The sequence below is a fragment of the Salmo trutta genome, chromosome 32 (assembly GCF_901001165.1).
Source record: "Salmo trutta chromosome 32, fSalTru1.1, whole genome shotgun sequence".
NCBI lineage: Eukaryota > Metazoa > Chordata > Actinopteri > Salmoniformes > Salmonidae > Salmo > Salmo trutta.
Window position 1 is genome coordinate 26,719,235 of NC_042988.1, and position 5,613 is coordinate 26,724,847.

Here is a 5,613-nt window from a genome sequence, read left to right on the forward strand (position 1 = left end):
TCAGTCTGGCTCTGATGCCAGGGCACCAGGACCGGCTAGTAACCCAACACGCACTGAAAGGGCGACAGGTTAGTAGAGGAGTGGCGGAGAGAGTTCTGAGCCATCTCGGCCCATGGCACGAACCTCGCCCACTCTCCCGGCCGGTCCTGGCAATAGGACCGCAGAAACCTGCCCACATCCTGATTAATTCTCTCCACCTGCCCATTACTCTCGGGGTGAAAACCTGAGGTCAAACTGACCGAAACCCCCAGCCGCTCCATAAACGCCCTCCACACCCGGGACGTAAACTGAGGACCCCGATCAGAAACGATGTCCTCAGGCACCCAGTAGTGCCGGAAGACGTGAGTAAACAGGGCCTCCGCGGTCTGTAGGACCGTAGGAAGACCGGGCAAAGGGAGGAGACGGCAGGACTTCGAGAACCGATCGACAACGACCAGGATCGTGGTGTTCCCCTGAGACGGAGGGAGATCTGTGAGGAAATCCACCGACAGGTGGGGCCGCGGCCGCTGTGGAACAGGGAGGGGCTGTAGCTTCCCTCTAGGCAGGTGTCTAGGAGCCTTACACTGAGCGCATACCGAACAGGAGGAGACATAGAACCTCACGTCCCTCGCCAATGTGGGCCACCAGTACTTCCCTCTAAGACCCCGCACAGTCTGCTCAATCCCTGGATGACCCGAGGAGGGTAGCATGTGCGACCATCTGATCAATCGATCGCGGACACGGAGCGGGATGTACTTCCGACCTGCAGAACACTGAGGTGGAGTAGGTTCTGACTGTAACATCCGCTCGATGTCCGCGTCCACCTCCCAGACCACCGGTGCCACCAGACAGGAGGCCGGAAGTATGGGAGTGGGGTCGATGGACCGTTCCTCGGTATCATAGAGACGAGACAGTGCGTCGGCCTTAGTGTTACGGGAATCTAGTGAAAAACATTGCCCATCAAGCTTGACGAGGGTTCAGTCTCCTCGCTGCCCGGATGTACTCCAGATTACGGTGGTCAGTCCAGATGAGAAAAGGGTGTTGCGCCCCCTCAAGCCAATGTCTCCACACATTCAGGGCCCTTACCACAGCCAGCAACTCCCTGTCCCTCACATCATAGTTACGCTCCGCCGGACTAAGCTTCCTAGAAAAGAAAGCACAGGGGCAAAGATTCGGGGGTGCGCCCGAGCACTGTGACAGCACGGCTCCAACCCCAGCCTCGGACGCGTCCACCTCCATTATGAATGGCAAAGAGGGGTCCGGATGCGCCAGCACAGGAGCACCGGTAAACAGAGTCTTCAGCTAACCAAAAGCTCTCTCCGCCTCCGCCGATCACCGCAACCGCACCGGCCCCCCCTTCATCAGTGAGGTAATGGGAGCCGCCACCTGCCCAAAGCCCCGAATAAACCTCCGGTAGTAATTGGCAAACCCAGAACCGCTGCACCTCCTTAACCGTGGTCGGAGTCAGCCAATTACGCACGGCCGAAATGCCAAAACATTCCATCACCACCCCAGATGTGGAAATGCGATACCCCAGACAAGAGACGGCTTGTTTGAGAACACACATTTCTCGGCCTTGACGTACAGGTCATGCTCCAACAGTCACCCAAGCACTTTACGCACTAGAGACACATGCGCGGCGCGTGTGGCGGAGTAGATCAGAATGTCATCGATGTGCACCACCACACCCTTCCCAAGCAGGTCTCGGAGAATCTCGTCTACAAAGGATTGGAAGATGGCTGGAGCATTCTTCAACCCATACGGCATGACGAGGTACTCATAATGGCCAGATGTGGTACTAAATGCAGTCTTCCACTCGTCTCCATCTCGGATATGCACCAAATTGTACGCGCTCCTGAGATCCAGTTTTGTGAAGAAGCATGCCCCGTGAAATGACTCTACCACCGTAGCGATGCGAGGTAGCGGGTAACTGAAACCCACTGTGATGGAATTTAGACCTCTATAGTCAATGCACGGATGCAAACCTCCCTCCTTCTTCTTCTTCACAAAAAAGAAGCTCGAGGAGACAGGTGATTTGGATGGCTGAATGTATCCCTGCCTCAAGGACTCAGTGACATATGTCTCCATAGCCACCGTCTCCTCCTGGGACAGGGGATATACGTGACTCCTGGGAAGTGCAGCTTTAACCTGGAGGTTTATCGCACAATCTCCTCATCGATGAGGTGGTAATAGAGTCGCTTTCGTTTTACTGAAGGCGATAGCAAAATCGGCATATTCTGAGGGAATGCGCACGGTAGAGACTTGGTCCGGACTCTCCACCGTAGTCGCACCGATGGAAACTCCTACACATCTGCCCGAAACACTCCACTGACCACCCCTTAAGAGCCCTCTGTCTCCACGAAATCTTAGGATTGTGATTGGCCAGCCAGGGAATCCCCAGCACCACCGGAAACGCAGGGGAATCAATGAGAAAGAGGCTAATCCGCTCCTCATGACCCGCGTTACCATGACCAGTAGAACTGTGGCTTCCTTGACCAGCCCTGACCCAAGTGGTCGACTATCTAAGGCGTGCACGGGGAAGGGTTGGTCCAACTGAACCAAAGGAATCCCTAACTTAGTTGCGACCCCACGGTCCATAAAACTCCCAGCCGCGCCTGAATCGACTAGCGCCTTATGCTGGGAATGAGGGGAAAACTCAGGGAAAGAAACCAATACATGCATGTGGCCGACAGGGGGCTCTGGGTGAGTCTGGTGCTGACTCACCTGAGGTGTCGGAGTAGTGCTCTGCCTGCCTTCTCGACTCCCGGATGAGCTTCTCCAGCACCTGTCGGCAGTGTGTCCTCTCCGACCACAGTGGGTGCAGGAGAAGACCCCCCCTCCAGTCTTCCTAGCTGCAGCACCCCCTATCTCCATGGGCATTGGAGCAGGAGTGCTGGGAGGTGGAATGAACAGGGCCTGATCGGGACGCCCGCGGGCAGCCAGCAAGTTGTCCAATCTGATGGACAGATCTATGAGTTGGTCCAGTGTCAGTGTAGTGTCCCTACATGCCAGCTCCCTGCGGATGTCTTCTCTAAGACTACACCGATAATGATCCATCAGGACCCTCTCATTCCACCCCGCTCCAGCGGCCAGGGTCCGGAACTCCAGCGCGAAGTCCTGTGCACTTCTCGTCTCCTGTCTTAAATGGAATAGCCGCTAACCCGCCGCTTTGCCCTCCGGTGGATGATCGAACACAGCACGGAAGTGGCGGGTGAACTCCGGGTAATGGTCCCTTGCAGAGTCCGGACCCTCCCAGATGGCGTTGGCCCATTCTAGGGCTTTACCCGTGAGACAGGAGACGAGGACGCTGACGCTTTCCTCTCCCGAGGGGGTAGGGCGGACGGTCGCCAGGTAAAGCTCCAACTGGAGCAGGAACCCCTTACACCCAGCGGCCGTCCCATCGTTCTCCCTTGGGAGCGCAAGCTTAATCCCGCTGGGGCTGGGCGCAGTCGGCGATGGTAGGGGCGCAGGTTGTAGAGCAGCTGCAGGTGTGGTGGGGAGAGCGCTTCTCTCCCAACTCTCCATTCGCGCCAATACTTGGTCCATTGCTGTTCCCAGGCGATGTAGGATGGTGGTGTGTTGAGCGACCCGTTCCTCCATGGATGAGTGGGGCCGCTTCCGCTCCTGCTGACTCCATAGTGTTGGTGCGGGATTCTGTCAAGATGCACTAGAAGTGAGGGAGGGGTGAAGTCAGGCGCAGGAGACCAAAGGTGCGTAGTAGAACGTATTTATTTTCCCGTGTCCAAAACTGCCATAACTAGGCAGGGAACAAGGAAACCCAACTAGACAAAAAATCCACCTCAACAGAGTCGGGACACAGCCCAGGATAAATGTCCTTCCAACAAAGTACAAGAGAGAACAATCCCCAAAACCCCACGACAGGAAACACAAACAATCCCGCACAAACCTAAACCTAGAAAGCTAGACTAAATACTCCACTAACGAACTCAACTCAAAACATGTGATAACACAAGACAGCCAAAACCAAACGAAAATGAAAAGGGGATCGGTGGTAGCTAGTAGGCCGGCAACGATGACCGCCGTGCGCCACCCGAACAGGGAGAGGAGCCACCTTCAGTAGATGTTGTGACACATACTCTATCAGTCATCAATGATACTATTTAGGCCTATATATAATTTGTGAAGTCATCAACAGCTGTTGTTTCAATTCTAACCAGGGTTATATATAGGGTTATAACAAAAAATAGACAATACATGTGTTTGATGCTTTGGTTGATGTCAAATTTAATCTTCAAGTTAATAATGAATATTCACGTCTCCATTTCAACCAAATATCTAAGTTAAAGAATAGGACATTTAAAGTTTGATTTGATTTAGTCCAAATGTTGATATTTGGTTGTGTTGATAAACACAATACAATATAACTTTTTCAATACAGTAAATAGCCTATTAACTTGTCAATAAGTTAACAAATTATTTTGGATTCACGTCTCCAACTTAACAAAAAATGTAAATTTGTAAGGGCTGTCGTGTGAGAGAGACCAAGGTGCAGCGGAGTTAGTGTTCATCATAAAAGGTTTTAATGATCAACGAACACTATACAAAAGAAACCAAAAAATGACTAGCAACAGTTCTGTTAGGAACACACTAAACAGAAAACAATTACCCACAAAACCCAAAGGAAAAACATGCTCCTTATGTGTGACTCCCAATCAGCAACAACGAGCTTCAGCTGTGCCTGATTGGGAGCCACACACGGCCCAAAACAAAGAAATACAAAAACATAGAGAAAGGAACATAGAACGCCCACCCAATGTAACACCCTGGCCTAACCAAAATAAAGAACAAAAACCCATCTCTATGGCCAGGGCGTTACAAAATTAGACTAGAATTAAGGCAGTGGCTCATATGTAACTGTCCAAGCATTAGATTGTCACGTCCTGACCCTTGTAAGAGGTAATTTGCCATAGTAGAGCGGTCAGGGCGTGACAGGTGGTTGGGTTGGGTGGTTTTGGGTTTTATGTTTCTATGTGGGAGTGTTCTAGTTTTCTATTTCCATGTGTTGTTTTTCCATGTTTGGCCCGGTATGGTTTCCAATCAGAGGCAGGTGTCTTTCGTTGTCTCTGATTGGAAGCCATACTTAGGCAGCCTGTTTTCCTTTGGGGTTTGTGGGTTATTGTTATTTCTGTGTGTGTACGGCACAGTGCGTTACGTTTCTTGCTGCGTACCTGTTTATTGTTTTGGTTTCGGTTTCCTTCAATAAAGATGTGCAATTACCGGCCCGCTGCGCCTTGGCTCCTTTATGACAGGGAATTTGAAGATTCAGAACGTGACATAGATACATCTCCTTTAAAGGTTGATATTTGGTTGCGTTGTCAACCTAACACAATTCGATAGGACTTTTGTAATACAGACTAATGTAACAGTTTTAATTCAACCTTAAAATGAGTAACTCATCCATGGCCACATTTTGAGGGTACTATAACTATAAAAGTCTTATTATGTAATCATAGAATTTCAAGATGGCAGGCAAAGGTCGGAGGTGGAGATCTTCAATCAAGTAGGCTTGATTACCAACAACGACGAGACGGCCTACAGGGAGGAGGTAAGGGACCTCGGAATGTGGTGTCAGGAAAATAACCTTACACTCAACATCAACAAAACAAAGGAGAT